The sequence below is a fragment of the Pleurodeles waltl genome, chromosome 7 (genome assembly GCF_031143425.1).
Source record: "Pleurodeles waltl isolate 20211129_DDA chromosome 7, aPleWal1.hap1.20221129, whole genome shotgun sequence".
NCBI classification, from domain to species: domain Eukaryota; kingdom Metazoa; phylum Chordata; class Amphibia; order Caudata; family Salamandridae; genus Pleurodeles; species Pleurodeles waltl.
In genome coordinates this window covers 108,382,058-108,400,488 of record NC_090446.1, presented here as the reverse complement: position 1 = coordinate 108,400,488, position 18,431 = coordinate 108,382,058, and the positions used below count along the sequence as shown (strand labels likewise).

At 43.9% G+C, this 18,431-nt stretch overlaps 1 long non-coding RNA gene across 1 annotated transcript in view; it reads right to left on the bottom strand.

Moving 5' to 3' along the window:
* The window catches only part of LOC138303782 (uncharacterized), a 34,306-nt gene extending 19,052 nt beyond the window's left edge, over window positions 1-15,254 (bottom strand). Inside the window, exon 1 of the long non-coding RNA XR_011205447.1 lies at window positions 14,991-15,254. This is a non-coding gene — a long non-coding RNA (uncharacterized lncRNA). The remainder of the gene's footprint in view (window positions 1-14,990) is intronic.
* Window positions 15,255-18,431: the final 3,177 nt, after the last annotated feature.

Below are 18,431 nucleotides of genomic sequence, written 5' to 3'. Positions count from 1 at the left end.
ATATATATCAGAAACATGATTAGGATAAAAAGTAAGTGGAGCGCTAATAATGTTTAACGTGCATTCTGTGACAATACAGGTAATAAAGTGCGTAAAACCCTTCTTGCACCCCCCGTCCCCCCTTGGTTGTGCATCCCTCCCCGCTGCCTCCGAGCCCGGCTCCGTTATGTGTCACGCAGTCCATACGCAGGCGCGCGGTCCCCTGTGGAAGGAGCAGGCGCTGCGCGTGAGTGCGCGCGTGAGTGCGCGCGTGAGTGCGCGCGTGTGCGCAGACCCCGTGCGGTGTCTCTGCTGCAGGAGGGAGGCGGTTCACTCAGATCCTGAGCTCAGGGTAAGGCTGCAGCCTCCTCTAGGCCTCCAGCCTGCCAGCGGTACCTCTCCTCGGCCCACGAAAGAGACATCAGCTATTCTTTCCTCACGACAAGGCTGAGGAGAAGCGACAGATGTGTGTCCTGGTCATCGGTCTTCACACCTCTCCGCTGCAGCCCGGCCCTTCCCTTCTCCGGCTGGGGCACATTCTTGTGAACCGTTCGCTTCTCTTCTGCAGTTTCCGCTTCTCCATTTCACCCCTTGCCCCTTACCATGCTGCGCTATCACCCCTCAGTCTCTCCATTGCAACCCTCTCACCTCTCCTCTCACTTCTGAAGCCCCTCACCTCTCCTGCAGCCCTGGCTCTCCACTCAACCCTCTCATGTCCCTTCTGAACCCCCTCACCTCTCCCGCAGCCCTTTCTTCTCCACTGTGCAATCTTGTCGCTAGTTCTGCGCAGTTTTGCATCTTGGCACCTGTCATCTGCTCCCCCGCAGCCCACGCGCCCTCTGCATCCTGGCACCTCTCCACTGCATCCCTGACACCCCTACACTGCAGAAGCAGCACTCATTCCCTCTGCACCTCGGTTGATTTTTCTTCTGCCCTGGCACTACTCCTCAGCAGCCGATGCGTTTCCTCAGCAGCCCAACACCTCTCCCCAGCAGACCGACGCCTCTTCTCAGCAGCGCGACACCTCTTCTCTGCTGCTCTGAACCTCTTAGCAGACTCTGTTCCTCTCAGCAGCCCAGCGTCTCCCCTCTTCAACAGAATACCTCTCCTAGGCATCAGAGTACCTCTTCTCCTCAGGCCAGTACCCCTCCGCTGTAGCCCTGGTACCTCTCTTCTGCAACATTTACTCAGCAGCCGAGTGCCTCTTTTCAGCATCCTAGCACGTCTACTCAGCAGAGCACCTCTCCTCCGCAGAAAACTACCTCTCCTCCGCAGCACAGTACCTCTTCCTTGCAGTGGGGCTCCTCTCCTTCGAAGCTCGGCATCGCTCCTCAGCGGCTCCGCGCCTCTCCTCAGCAGCCCAGCCCCGCTCCTCTGCCTGCTGGATCAGTGCTGGGTGACTGGGGGGAAGGCCCATTTATCTCCTCCTGCAGATCTTGCTGGACGGGGCGAGGGCTGGGCTCCCCGCCCGGCCCCTCTCAGCTCCTGGGAGGGCCCAGTTGATCCAGGCTGGGCTCGGATTAGCACCGCTCCTCCTGCCTCATCCAGGCTCCCCGCACATCTGCTGCCTGGGCTCAGCAGGCGGAGGATTACACTGCTGCCAGTGACGTCACGAGCAGCGCCAGATCCCCTCTGTTAACCAAATCCTTCTCAGCAAAATGCCCTTGAAACTCTGTGCATGCGCGCGCGGAGGGGGAGGGGCATCGAGGGGCCATTACCAACACCCCCGTCCTGCTGGCGAAGTGTGTCTGCTGGGGGCGGAGGGGGCGGCGGGGGTGGGGATGGAAGAAGGTGTTACATCTAAAACAGGATCCTTCTTGGAAACACGGCAGTCTAAAAACAGCTGAAATTGCAAATCCTGGATTTAGGGATTGTTGGGTAGTCTTTTAGGACAGGGGGAACAAGGGGAGCGGGGTATTGCTGGAATTCCCCATAAGTGCTTGCGTGGCTGGGTCGGAGGTAATTCTTACCATGTATTACCCCCTCGGGCTCCCAGAAAGGTCGACAGGCACATTTATGGACTAAGGCTAATTTTTGTGTTCTCTCTACTCTTGAGGGAGCTGGTGGGTGCATTTATGCACTCGTTTAACACCCGTCTGTCCCCGAAAATTGCTTTTCCTGTGTGTACCACACCCCATCAGAGCATCCGCCCTCCCAGGTACACCAGCCCCTCCATAATATCGAACCTGTGGTGGGTAATCGGGCGCGTGAGGGGCATCTCGTGAGGCAGAGCACGAAGAGCGGGGAAAGGGTTAACCGGGAGCAGTGCCTCGCATGACAGCCTGTCATCGTACAAAGGGGACAAAGAGGGTCGGAGGGGTGCATGGAGTGTAGGGTCCCTCACTGAGAGGAACATGTCTGTGCAGATGCGTTAAACAAGATGCGTTTGTTTGCTCATATGTTTGGTTTGTGACGCGTCTCTCACGAGCTCAATAAATTAAGGAGGGTATAATTTACTAACCAAGACAGAGGCCCCCTCCACCTCTCTACCCTCTGCGTGGGCCCGGGGCATTGAAATAACATAGTCCCCTCCTTTTTGTACAGTCCAAGTAGAATTTTGAGTTCTACTTTCCTATGGCAACTCTCATGCCACATTTACATAACCAATGACCCGGAAGCAGAGCCTCTGCGTGCTGGGGGCTCTGTTATGGCCCACCGTGATTTATTCACTACAACTGCCAGCTGACCGCCCAACCTTTACGCACAGCCCAAAGACTTCTGATCCCTAAAATAGTCGTTTGACTCGTTGAAGTGGGTATGACGTTGAGGACTTTTCCTTGTAGCGCCAAGAGGCCGGCCTTTGGGTTTGTTGTGCTTGAGTGGGAAATCCTGTGAATGATGTCACAATAGAACTCAAACCCCCTAGCAGACATCACCAGACAAAGCAGCATTCTACAATGGCTGCGGCTGATGATTCTCAGCAGGCAGGTGTCGACTAAGACAAATGCTTTCTTCCTCTACCCTGGATTGGTCCTTTAAGAAACACCCGGTAACACAGCATAGCGCAAACTATGAAGATGAAAGAAACCTGCCCCAGTTCTGGGGAGAGATCTCTCGATTGTGCGCTGCAAGAGATGAGGATGTGATCTGTAAGTCAGTACACACAATGATGAAGTCTAGTAGATGTTACATTGGATAGTTGATTGTCAGGATTCTGCGGTTGCATCCCTGACTTTGCTCTGCATATAATACCATGACACACACACAAGGTTTTGTGTTACTACCCCCATTTCTCAAATTTTCACCATATTTTTCTTTGAAATGTTTATATGTTTCATGCAGTACACAGCGCATTTGTTGCCAGGCCAGTTCTAATTCCACTGACACACAGACTCATCATTGCCTCTCCCTTACTGTGTTCTGATCATGGACTCTTGCCAAATAATAACTTTATTTCTATGTTCGATAAAACACTTAGATTATGGAAGCTTTTTCCTTGTAAAATATGGCTTTTCGTACACTGATATTGCATAGACACAATTTGCTGTGTTGCTATTCCATCCATGTGCCCATGTAACATGTTTGATTATTATTATCACGATGAAGCCATTACACAATACCTATATTTCACAAGGATGTTATATATCAGTGGTAATCATCATTCACAGACATGAGATCATTCTTCTGAATCATGCTATCCATAAAATGGCAGTCCTGGAACATTAGATTTTCTATCTCATTTCCTTCAGTCCAATTAATTACTCTACAATCAGGATAATGCATTTGAATAATGACAAAATCAAAACTAGTTATCTTCACCCTTCTTTGTTTAATCAACTTTCTCTGGATGAAAGATAAGCACAAACTGCACATTACAATTGTAGCTATGCCCAATGTTTGCAAAAATTGAAGTCAGTCGCTGCAAATCCCTCGATTCCTAAGGACACATTTGCCAGATAGTACTGGAAATAATGCCTGATTACAAACCTGCCCGCTGTATTGTATGATTGAAGCTTGTACATTCTTTTCCATTACAAGCAATGAAACCTCGCAGTCCAGTATTTAGCATACATTTTTAACAAAGATTATTTTATTAGGGGAAACACATTCCATGCTAAATGTATCAAAATAAACATGCTACATGACACGTAACTGTAATAGGTGTGATCTTCAGCAAAGCTGCGCCATCCTGCTGGTGTTGTTTACAAGCAAGTCAACATTTGACCTCAGTAATTATTATTCCAAAATAACTCCCGGATTGCTTTGTTGAACCACAATATAGAGTTACCTCTAAGTTTCCTCTGTAGATATACACGTTCTACACTTTATTAATAATGCATGAACGGCCATGTTTTCATATTCTAGGGGAAAAAACACACACATGAATGGCGAGGTGGCAATAAAGCGTGTTCGGTTATTAACACGAATTTCATAATTCCTGAGAATTAAACAATTCACCTACACAGTGCCTCGAAAACTATATTTTAGTCTGGTTTCGTACACGCACGATAGTTTGTCTATATACATTAAAATGTCTGAAAAATGGAAACACATTGCACAGCTTAATCACCGCCCTTTGTTCAATGCGCGTTCTCTCCATCAAATGTAAACAAACCTTGGATAAGCCGTGTAACCAGGGGTCCATTCTGAACACTGCGAAGAGCAGCGGAAGGGTGACGAACCGCAGATGGATCACTGTGAATCATACAACCTCCCAGTAATTCACAATCTAACGTCTTGCATAAACAATTGTTTTATATTCTTTAAGTTTTGTTCAGCACAGACCCATTTTATAGTAGAATATGTAACACATTAGTTTCTATAAACATCGTGGACTGAGAAACTATCCATTTATGGCACATAGGGCCAGGTTTACGAGAAAGTGGCGCACCGGTCCTGATGCGTCACTTTTCTTGCGTGTCCCTACCGCCACCTAATGACACCATGGTTGCGCCGTATTTACAATACTGCGCACCATGGCACACACTAAAAAAACAACATCAACATTTTTGATGCTATTGTGCTGTTTTGCTCCACTAGCATAAAAAATGTTGATGTTAGGGGAGCAAAGTGCAAGGAGGCCCATTGATTACATTAGTTGCGTCGTTTTAACACCTGCTCTGAGCAGGCATTAAAAATGACTCCCAAAAATGGCACAATGAAATCTTGTAGATTTAATTGCACCATTGTTGCGGGCCTCCTAATGGCAGTATGCCCCCCTTGCATACATTATACCAGGTGCAGGCATAATGTGGGGCAAGGGGTCGCAAAGTGTCGCAATGCACACATTGCGCCACTTTGTAAATATGGCGCAGCGATTTTTACCTCATTGAGTCACTTACGCTATTGTGGCACAAGGATGCACTAGGACCTTGTAAATCTGGCCCATAGTCCCATGTCAACCATGTAAAATAAATATAACCTAACCGATAACATATTTAGAAATCAGTAGCCTCTTACTACTTGGATTTTGACTATGGGTTTCATCATTTAAACAGACACCCTCAATAAAAATTTTGACCTAAAATTATGCTATTAACTTTTAGATAGTGTCCGTTTGTCCGTCCATCCATCCATCGATCCATCCATCCATCCATTCTATTCATCCATTTCTCTATCTGACGGCCTATCGTTTTTTTATATGAAATAGTAAGTGATGCACAGGACTACAGTATTTGGTTGCTGTAGAAGAAAAACAATAAAATGCTTAATTTCAAAGTTAAAAAAGTGGATATTTTAGGAAAAGCATGTGTGTGCAGTTTGTGTACACACACACACACACCAGATATTTTGATTAGCTTTCACAAATAGGCTGCTAATTAAACGATGAGTAGTGGCTAAGCGCATAGATGGTAAAAGTGATTCATGCAATATTCATCAAATAATGGGCCTTGATTGCAATTTGAGCGCTCTGTCTTTTCTCTAGTTTTCATGAAGAAATTACTATTTAAAAAATAGCCAATGGTGAAGCCCTGCTGAGACTATCATTATGACGTAGTTTCCATGAAATATGAAACATATTTAATGGTTCTCTATGAACTATATTTTACCCCTTCATGTTGGGCAACAAAAGCACCCAAGATTACACAATACACAATATTTAAGGTTGGAGAGCAGTTTGTTTGCTATAGTCCAATTTTGGCATTAGGTACCCCTGTATTTGCAGTGACATTTTAGAGATATCAGTTACTTTAAAATTTTGTGATGTTAAACAGAATTGTTAATTATTTTAAAATAAATATTGTGAGTTTACAAGTTATTTTTAGGTTATAATATAGATCCAGTGTGCTTTAACTGTGTTTTTCAGTACATTTCTTAGGTTTATTTCCCATGTGAACAATATAAGGTTTGCTAATCCCATAATACGTTTTTTGACTGTGTGTCAGAGTGAATTTCTTAGATTTATTTACAGGAACATTAGTGTTTGGACACAGGACCACAGCATATGCATTCATCTTCCACATGCAACACCCTTGTGTGTGGTGGGTTTGAATGCAGCCAATCCCCCCTCCAACTGCTGATGCATGCCAGTACTTGCACACAGGGATCACTTGCTAATGCTCCCCAGTTGGATACAGTGCCTGATTTGCACCCACCCACACATGCATTGTACCATGTCCTGACCCAGGCCCAGGCCTGATGAATTATCCATATATTTGTTTGAATCACTAATTAAGCAAAACTTGTGTATTACGAAGAATAGCAGATGTTCCAGAATTCAAAATGTCAACAGTGATTTCTTGATTTTTTCTAAAGTTGATCATTCACTAAATCAGTTGTGCTCGCCTTTTGATCAATTTTCACACCTCTGGGTACTTGTCTACTCCTTTTTGTGGCTCAGAATTAGTCGTGCCTTTTCCTATTTCTGTGAAATTTCGAATCATTTTATCACTGCTATCTCTAGTTCTGTGACTGTGTGTGAATTCTCAATTTCTGAGGTCGTGGAAGAAAATTATGATAAAAACACTCACTCAGCCAACCACATTTCATCCAAAAAGCAAATGAAATTGGCAGACCTGGTGAATTTTGAGCTAACAAGTTTAATTAGAAAGATATATTTAAACGTTCACCCTTCAACACCAACCAATACATTTGTTCAAATGCTACTTTCTCAAAAACGACTAAATGGATTGACACCAAATCACAAGAATAACAACTTCTCGGTAGAGTTCTACTATGTGTGTATGTGTGTGTGTGTGTGTGTGTGTGTGCGTGAGAGTTTATGTGTACACATGTACATGCACCATGGCAGTGAAGATGGTGCTCAATAAAATATGAAATCAATTGTACTAATGGACACCCCCTCACACATTCACTACTACAGTGTTCAAGTCAAATTTTAATTTATCATCGAAATACAGCAAAAGTAACATCAGTAAAACAATTTTTACTTCCTTGTGTATTGAATGCAACTATTACTTTACACATGAAAACAGATTTCCTGATAATGATATATTTGAGTTTGAGTTTAACTTGCTGCACTAATGTAATCCCTTGCATCTGGGTTTTGGTTAATTACATATGATAAAACAAATACACATGAAAAAATGTCATTACATAAACCTTGTATGCAGATGCACAGAGTGTAATGTGCTATTTATTACCAATATTGAGGGGGGTGAGGCACACCCAAACTCATTAAAAACCTTGTCTCTTAAATTGAGTCATGTGCCTTCCCCACCCTCTAACAATGGTAAAAAATACCAGATTGCACTCGGTGCATCTACACACACACACACACACATACACACACATGTGTACCTATACACACACATCGACATATGGGTAATGTTTTGCTCATTTTTCTTTGCTGTATTATAGTGTTAAATCAAATTTGAGCTTTGAACTCTAGCAATAGATGCACATTTATTACTACAGTTTCTGTAAACAAGTTGTGTAAGCTGCATTTATTTTCATTTTCACTGCTGCCATTGTGTGTGTGTACGCGAACACACTTCAGATATTTTGATTAGCTTTCAAAAATAGGCTGCTAATTAAACCATGAGTAGTGGCTAAGCGCATAGATGGTGAAAGTGACTCATTCAATATTCATCTAATAATGGGCCTTGATTGCAATTTGAGCATTCTGTCTTTTCTCTAGTTTTCATGAAGAAATTACTATTTTAAACAATAGCCAATGGTGAAGCCCTGCTGAGACTATCATTATGACGTAGTTTCGGGAAATATGAAACATATTTAGTGGGTCCCTATGAACTATATTTTACCCCTTCGTATTGTGCATCAAAAGCATCCAAGAATGCACCATACAAAATATGTAAGGGTGGAGAGAATGTTGTGTTGCTATGGTCCAGTAATGGCATTAGAGGCGGTGGTGGTAGGGCATGTTGCTGGCACATGACCATTTTAAGTGCAATACGGGGCCATGCTACACATCACTTCCTGGTTTAATTATTAAATATGCAATCAGACGTTTCATTGACCCTTGGGCTAAAAATCCATACATGCTGGAAGTGCCAAATCTGTAAAATAATATTCCATGTAACTAGCAGGAATTACATTATTCCCCTTATCTACTGATTCCAACCAATGCAAGGCCCAATGGAAGGGAAAAGTTCAAATGTGGACATGTAGTACGCTTCTACCTAAGAGTGGAAGCACTTCTACTTTAAAAATAAACATGTGTGTGTCTATGTGTGTTTAACTTGCTCCTCTTTCATTATCCATGATCATGCATAATTTAGTCATGCAAAGTTCACACGAGTAGGGTATTAAATGTTAAATGATACATACATTTCTAGGTCATTTTTCATATTCAAATCTTTCCCGTGGTTGACCCCACATTCTGCATAAACCTTCGGCATACAACTATTACAAGTGAATGAATATTTCCAAATGAGCACTCAAATTCGAGGTGACTTGCAAAAAAATGCAGTTTCTCAGCGGAGTCGGTTTTATCACCATGTCTTAATTTTAAGATGGTTCATCTAGGCAGAAGGGGTGAGAAGGTATTTATAGGGTTATGTTTCATTGCGACATATACACTCTTGTCAGTCTCTTGTTTATAAACTTGGAGACATAATAGCACTATCTTCTGGAGTGCAGAATTAAATATTCTATTATGTCCGTAATATGTAGACCCAGGAGCTAGTAAGGTAAGTCAGATATAGTATGTTTTCCAGTGCAGACGATAATATTTCTATCATACAAGTTGCTGCGTAAAGCCAACTTCTCTGCTGACCACGTGGAGCTTTCTGTGCATTCATGTTTTTTAACAAAAACTTTTAGCATGCGATTGGCAGAAATGTTTTGATATTTTTCTGGAAAAGTATCTTTTTGGTTAAGAAAAACAACTTTGTCAGAAAAATTGCAGGACATATTCACAAAACCCAGGTTTTAAACATTCGAGAGTTCAGTCCCATGGGTTTTCTGCTAAGTTTGCCATTGTGTTCTGACTTTAAAGGAATTCCCAAAAAAATCCAGGTATGCTTCTGGAAGTCAATGACAGTCAGAATTACATCAGTAACCAAGATTGCACTATTTACTCCTGCAGACTTTCCAACGGGTGGAAAATGCATGCATAAATCATGCAGAAATGTGCATACAATTATCTTTAATTTATTTTCTGCACAGAGAAGATAATTTCCTAGGAGAGAACACTTCCTTACATCCCCAAATATCAGAGTATTCCCTTCCATATCCCACCCAGTAAAGGTATTTAATGTAGGATGTCGAAGGAGAAAACCTGAGAATTTTTCCAGAGTGATTTTTTGTTTATTTGTATATGTTGGAGTTCTGCCAGCAACATGTTTGCAAATAATGGCAGCTTCATGTTTTGAGTATTCACCAGAATATTGTAATAGTAATTGTATTTATATCATGCGTACTGCTTCTAATGAGGCATTGAAGTGTTTTTCTGCGAGCAACACTCTACTCTGGAACCCCTGGTGGATTAGTGGTTCATTAGTAGAGGGACAGATAAATTATTTGGGAGTGGTGGACATGTGAGCCTGTAGGATCAGAAGGATAAAGGGGGATAAAGGAGGGGAAAGATTAGAAAGGGTTATTTGGGAGCCCATAGTGGTAAGTGAGATTTGGGATCAGTCAGAAAGTTGAGTTAGGGGACAGCTGAAAGATTTATAGGGTGAGTCCTATAGTAGTGGTTTAGTGAGAGTTTTTAACATTTTCTTTTTTTCGCTGCAGCAGGAAGAACATATATAAATATATAGATACATAACTTCACATAAGTGGTATGCATACATAGAGATTTTAACATGATACACATATGCAAAATAATCAAGAGGTATAATGTTGTACTACATAAAGCCCAAAATGTGCATGCGTGGATTCATATTCACAAACTCAGGCCATCCACTTTTGATGCAAATAAAGCTGCTATTTTTGTTTATATTTTTAAGTGTCTGTCCCCCAATACTTCAACACATGCACACACACATATATGAAAAAACGTTATTTAGAAATCTCTTAACTTTAACTATACAGTACAAGATGTCTATGTAATCAAAAAATATGTTGATTGTCAAGTTTATGACGATTGCAGCAAAATGCCAATAAACTATGATCATACGTCTATATCTATATCCATATATATATATATATATATATATATATAGTCAAACTGGAAGCATGGTTAGAAACACAAACATTATAAAATTTTGTGTACTGTTGACAATAGTTGCACATTATAAATATCCATATGTAATGTGCATATTTTTATGAGACTGTGTTGTTGGAAAAACAAATCTGTAAGCAAAAGCTCATCTACTTATATGATATTGACCTGTACGTATATGACGCAATCCAGCAAAACGGGGGAAAGGTTTGTATAAACCTATATTTAAGCCGGTGTAAGCATGTACATAGATAACGTATGTGTGTGTGTGTGTGTATATATATATATATATATATATATATATATGTGTATATATATATATATATATATATATACACACTCCTATAAATATAGTAATTAATTTTATAGAGATATGTTTTGTTTATTTATTCATTAGTATTTTGTGTTTGTTATTATTTGTGCAGGGTGTCACGTCCAGAAAGGGGCCCATCATCTACCCCAATGCTGCTTTTATAACATTAGACTGTCTGTCATACTGTCGTAATTTCCACCATAATTGAATCCACTTTACCATCGTTACATATTTTTTGGTGTACCTTAATTGTGCGTGCCAAAAAAGTTTGTAACTCAGTTTCTGTATTTGGCGCAAGACTAGTGTGTTTAGCCCCAGCCTCTGGTAACACGAGTTAAGTGAGTCTATGACATGGTGGGTGTACGTGCAATGCATGTGTGGGGGGGCTCGCGGACCCCCCCCCCCCCCCCCCCTTCAGTTTGTATGTGACTTGTCTCGGAGGAGGGAACTTAGGCACGCACACTGGTGTTCATTTCAGGCACGGCCCCTCGCCCTGCTGAGCCCAGATAAGGGAGGGGTCATGGTTTGTGAGCTTAAGAGGGGGGTTTGGGGGGGTGGTGGTAGTTCGTGGGGTTATGTACCATGAACTTTGGTGGCAGGCTTTCTGCAATGTCCTGGGAGAAGCGAGCAGACGCGCCCGCTGACCCACGGTATATGATGCGGCTTCCGTGGATGCGGTGTGTAGTGGTGAAGGTGGTGGTCGGGGGGAGGATGATGCTGTCCGGGATGATGAAGAATACCACTCGGCTCTGGCCCAGTCAGCCCCTCCCCCCAGCCACAAAGCTCATCTCTTTTCTCTGCCTCGTTAGTCACAAAAATCTATGCCACAGTTTCACCCTCTTGTGGACTCCCCAAGTCCCTCCGTCTCTCTGACAGCCTTCCCAGCTTGAGAACCCCGTCTTCCTCCACCCCCAGGCCTCTCGCCCACTGTCACCACCTCGCCGTGTCCCCGCAGTCTCCCTACACCACACCCCTGTCACACTACAGCACCCTTTGTCTCCCCCCCACCCCCCACCTCAGCCTGCATCCAGTCTCCCCTCAGTGGCCCTCGGTCCATCCTTTCACTCCTGCCTCGTCTGTGTCCCCCCAGGCTCGCCCCTCTCCCCCTCCGTGATTCCTCCTCCTGAACCTGCCTTGGGTTACGTGGCAGTTCTCCTCCTTCACCCTCATCTAAAGAGTCTATTTTGTGATTGCATAAATATGTGAACAGTTCATAGCGCACACACTTCCGCGGAAGTAAAAAAAAAACATACATATAACGCGTCACGCTCTCAGCTCACAAACAACTCAGAACAGGTTCTCATGGCATAACTTCCGGTGTTCACTACACGGGGGTGTGACGTAAGCGGAGCATGAATGGGGCTAACCTGCAGGTCGTAGTGGTGATTTCATGTAGTGAGGCAGCCTGTACCATCCATCATTCATCCACCCATCCACGGGTCTATCCCTCTAAAAGGCAATCTCTCTCTCTACATACGTTCAAGAGAGATGTACTGTCTTAGTATGGCTAAATGTGTATATCCCACTCTTGTGCACAAACACATGCAAATGTTTGTTCCCCAATATTTCAACACACGTAAACACAGAAATGAAAAAAAACACTATGTAGAAATCTCTTACCTCTATGTGTACAGTACAAGATGTCTATATATACAAAAAAAATGGTGATTGGCAAGTTTATGACGATTGCAGCAAAATGCCAATAAACTATGATCATACATATATATCTAAATCCTTATATCCATTTTTTAATTCGTTTTAATTCCTATACTTACCTATTCCACACTCATGCAACACACATATAACATATATATAGAGAGAGAGAGAGAATACGCAGATGCGTACAGATGATGTCTGTTGACTGAGAGGAGTGGCCTTGCCGTCCGAGAGGTGAAGGGTCACGGACGCCCGTCCACTCCCTCGACAAAGGGTTCCAATAGGACATTAGTCAGTGAGCATCAGCACGCACGGTGCATGAGATGCTGTGCTGTCAAGTGTAATCATTCTAAACAAAGACACTTAGCCTCAGCCAAGCTACGAGGAGTTAAATCCATGCATTAATCTTAAATCTTATCGAATAAGGGACGACACTTAGATAGACAGATAGATAGATAGATAGATAGATAGATGGATAGATAGATAGATAGATGGATGGATGGATGGATGGATGGATAGATAGATAGATAGATAGATAGATAGATAGATAGATAGATAGATAGATAGATAGATAGATAGATAGATAGATAGATAGATAGATAACATGTAATTGCTACAAGTGAAATAATATTAGGAAAACATCTTTACATCTTTGAGTGTCTCACACTGATTGTATAATGCAATAATTACTTTACACAGGGACACAACTCGTTTAATAGACACGAGGCCTGGTCAATGACATGTTACATCACGACACAAATTTAAACAGTTGAATCTTGGTTCTGGTTGAGTACCTTTTGGAAAAAAAGAGACATGAAAAAATGCCCTGGCATTAACCCTGTATGCAGATGTGCCGAGTATAATACGGTCAATTACCCTGTATGCAGATGTGCCGAGTATAATACGGCCATTATTGTGAGAGGAAAGCAGTGTCATGGGTCAGTCTTATGTGCCATGGCCTGTCCCTTTACTCCACAATGGTAATCAATAGCATTTTATACACTCTACACACACGCGCGCGCGCCCGGAAGCACACACACACATATATATATTTAACAATAAAAGCTTTAGTGCGTAGGTGGGGCTGCGGGAGGGTGTGTGGGGGGCAACCCACATTGTAAGGGCCGGTCACATTGTAATTCCTCGTAAAAAAAGGTCCATACCTTTGTTTAGTCAATAACGATCCCTGTTGTTTTTTCCGAAGCCGAATTTGCCTAAAAAAAGGGACAGAGAAGCCTCGTCCGGAAGAAACCCCCAGAAAGTGATTTGCAAAAGGGCATTCTGCTCTCCTTTCTGCGGCCTCCTTTCAGGCGCGCCACCCACTGCTCCCCAGAACAAAGCCGCCCCGGCTCAAGGGCTCCGCCGCATTGAACCCTCCCTCCGGGCGCTCTTTTCGTTTTCTAGACATTTAAACACCTTCCTCCAAAATGTTTAGCCAGGCCTTCAGTAAAAAGAAGAAAAATAACACGTAAAAAGGACCTAGAATAAAAGTGTGAAGCAGAGAATAAACCGGCAACCTCTGACGATTTTTAAAACCTTTTCGGTACTCTCTGTCCACCTGCTTCAATCAGCTCAAGAAAAGGGCGCCAAAGCTGCCCCTGAGCAGGGCCCCCCGGCCAAAGAAACAGGAACGGGCCCGGGGGTCGCGCGGCAGAGCCGCAAGAAAGCCACCGCGGGATCCGAGCTTGTGTCCCCGGCTGCGGGTCTGTCCTCCGGCCCTCGCACCCCGCAGCTGGCACCAGAGGACCCCGCACCCACATAAATCACAGCGACCCCAAGCAGCGCGAGACGCTCTTACAACAGAAACATCAAGACTTGTGAGAGTGTTTGCATCTATGGGGGTACACGCATTCATCCACGCTTTGTGTGTGTATAGATACATATATACGTGTGTGTAGATAAATAAACACACATTACGAAATACTCACGCAGACACACACACACATATATATATATATATATATATATATATATATATATATATATATATATATATATATATATACATATATAAAATATATATATATATATATATATATATATATATATATACATATATAAAATATTTGTGTTGGTTATATATTGAGCATTTCCATCCATTTTTAGGCACTCACAAACGGGCTTATAATTGTATCACACTATCCATGGAAATAGCGTAAGTATATATACATATATAAATGTATCCGTTATACATTTATACCTCTTGTATATATAGTAATGCGCTTTTAAGCGTGCGATTACTTATACTCTGACGTACACCGAACCCACGTACATCTAGAAATATATTCGATAGGTATAACTTCTTATTATACTGCACACACATTTTAAATCGTGTCCTCATTTCGTATTTAGATATGCATTTTGTCTCCTACACAAACCACTCCCAAACCCTAATAGGTATAACCGCCTAAACAGACATATATATTTCGAATAACATTTTAGAAAACGCGCGCAGGCACGGTCTGCTCTGAGCTGCTGAATGCGCTGGTTCCGGGGAAGGCGAGCACTTACATGAGTCTCCACACGGAGCCCGGGGGCAGCCAGCCCTACAATCTCCCGTCTATCTCTCCGTCCTGCTCTCACCCTGGAGCGGCCCTCACTGCGCGCGGCTCAGGGGCCCCCGGTGGGGCCAGTGGCTGCAGGTGGATGGCCTGGCCCCACACTTTGAGTCGCTGCTGGGAAGGAACAGGCCGTGTGCATAACAATTGCATTCCTCGTAGCAACTTCTAACGGTCCTTGGGCTGAAGGCTGCCCACAGGGGGTCACGGCCCACCCCCGCTCCGGCCCCACACCACACAATGGCCAGTAGCTGACGGGAACAGCAGCAGCAACTGGCGGCAAACACTGAAAGGGGGGCTGCTGATAGAGCCCGCCACACATGCATTCAAACACACAGTGTAAAAAAAACACACATGCAGACACGCATGCATAAAAACGCAAAGAAAGCAACACGCGCAAAGATGCGCATAGAGCCGCACACAGAAATACAGACTCACACACAGCCACAAGGCCCAGAGACAAGCAGGAGCAAAAACACAAAGACTGACACTCATGGTCACACCTAGGTATGAAGGCAACACGCAGACCCCCACACAGCCACAAACAAGGCGTGCATACAAACACACGCGCGCGCACACAGACTCTCACAAACACACACAATAGCACACACGTAGGCACTACGCACACAAGGACACACGAAGTCACACTTCACAACCACACGTAAACACTATCACACAGGCACTTTTGGCAATGTAGGTAACATAAACAAACACAGATACAAACAAAACGAAAAGAGACGCGCGCACATCGAGACACAGAACACACATTGAAGCCAAACACACATACTAGGGCCTACATAGACACACACACACCAACATACAGGTGCCCACACCGACACAAATAAAAACACATGCGCACGCTGACAGAAACATAGGCACGCGTAATAGTGAAGCGACACAAATACTCACACGGACATACATCCACAGGCAGGCGCATACACGTTTCTAGCGTCTGTCTCTCACACCCCGCTGCCACACACCCAGTCACAGGCCCACATACACGCCACAACCACGACCACACAAAGCCACACGGACCTGAGCAAGAGACGTGTGCCTACATACACAAGCACAAAGGCACCCGCATACACAAAGACATATGCACGCTCACGTGCGCAACAGCATACACTCGAGGGCACATAAACACACAGCTTCACGCGATAAGGGCTGTAAACATGGCCTGGGACACGGAAGGCATTTTTTAAAACAATTCTGTCAGGCCAGCGACTATCTGAGGCTTGGCGCCACGTTCCCAGCCACCTGCACCTCCACTGACGGAGGCCTCCGTGGCGGCCACTCTCCAACATCCCTTCAGCGACCGGGCTCAATGTCACCACGTCCAGCTGGCGAGGTCTCAGAAAGTGAGCCTCGACCCTGTCACAAGAGGGTGTACTGCATTCAGTGCAGTGCTGTAAATGGGCACTGAGTACCTGCACTTTAATTTGAAGGGGACAGTACCTGCACGTCTCAGCACTTGTACAATACATTTAATTGGGAGAGTACCAGCACTTCTCAGAAGCAAGTAGGCACTCTAGAGAATGAGTACCTGCACTTCTGTAGTTCCACTGATTCAATGTACGTGTTTCGTGCAGTTCTGTATGGAGGGGTAGGGGGTGGCGGGGGTGCTTTCATTTTAATGTCAGCAGCAGTAGCGCACCGAAGGCTCCAAGAGCTTTAATGAACACAAGGAATATTTGCCCCAGCGCCCCTCAATGAGTTACTAAACACTGACATCCTTACGGTGCTTTGGGCTCCTATAACGTGGCACCGTGGCACTCACGAAAACCAGGCCCACAACATTTCGGATGGTGTACGGGTCACATAACCTCACTTTGAATATGCATTAGGAACATTAGGAAACAGGCCTGGGGTGGGCAGGTTTATACACTTGGGGAATGTGAGCGATTTTATCAGTTACAAGACTGGAAAATAATTTTGTGAGATTTTTATCACTTCGTTCCTACCCCCCTCTGCGCACCCAGCACCATCTGCTCTCTCTGATTACTGACTCCTTTGCTCACAGGTGGAGACTGGTGAATGTGCTATTTGAAAGTAGCGAGGCATACCACTTGCAGGGCCTGCTTTAGAAACTGTGGCAATAATCGATGGCATATATTATATTATGTAGTTTGCATGCAGCTCTTTCGTGCCAGTTCACAAATCACGGTTTTAAATCGGAATTGTAATTTATGAACTGTTGTAATAAAAGGAGGTCGGTGGAAAAGCAGTAACCCACTGAGCTATCCCCAAATAATACAGTCCTGGGACCTGCAGGGCTCACGTTCTTTGCAGCAAGCATATTAACGCTCTAATTTCTAAACACAACACACCCCTGAGGTCACCGCCAGTGCGGTCCATCGGTTGCACCACCCTAAAGCCAGTCCTGAATAACTGCCTCAAAAATTTCGGAAAGCGAACCAGTCTTCTGGGGTGTTTCGAGGTTCTCCCCAAATAATTGTTAGAAAATGGTGTCTAACAGTGCATTTAAAGCACAATTTTCACACGAATTTGCTAAAAAATGAAGGTTCTCAAAGGGCACCCATGAAACATTCCAGTATTGTCGTGATAGCCCAAAAAAGTGTGACCCACTTGAGGAGCTGACATGATTGTTTCTTTTAAATAGTCATAGTTTCACTCCATCTGTGAGGAATTATTTCTAGTACACTGGGGCCAGAATTTTGCCATAGGTGTTTCCATATGTCAAGAATTACCACCAGTGTGTCAGGGTCAGCATTTTGTCATCTGTGCCCTTAACGCGTAAGTGGTGCCCAGCTTGTATCAAGAACTATGAATAATATACCATGGATGACACAATATAACATGGGTGCCACATATGTCAAAACTACCTCCAGTATGAAAGTACCAGTATTTTGCCATGGGTGCCTCATATGCCACATGTTACAAGAATTATTCCAAGGAGTATGCCAGGTCCAGCTTGGCACTAGGAAGTCTTTCTCAAACACACCCACATACATATGCAGGCATGCACAAACTCTCTCTCTCTCTCTCTCTCTCTCTCTCTCTCTCTCTCTCTCTCTCTCTCTCTCTCTCTCTCTCTCTCTCCCGCTCTCTCTTTCTCTCTCTCTCCCGCTCTCTCTCTCTCTCTCTCTCTCTCTCTCTCTCTCTCTCTCTCTCTCTCTCTCTCTCTCTCTCTCTCTCTCTCTCTCTCTCTCTCTCTCTCTCTCTCTCTCTCTCTCTCTCTCTCTCTCTCTCTCTCTCTCTCTCTCTCACTGCTTTCCCTGCTGTACTTGTCTTGACCTAATTGTTGAAGCTTGGTAAAAATATGTTCTTTATTCAAAAATCAAAACAAATAACACCGATAATGCGTGTTTACTCACATGAAGATTATGAAATAGTGCACTTCCATAAAAAAGGTGACCAAATTTTTGTAGTTGGT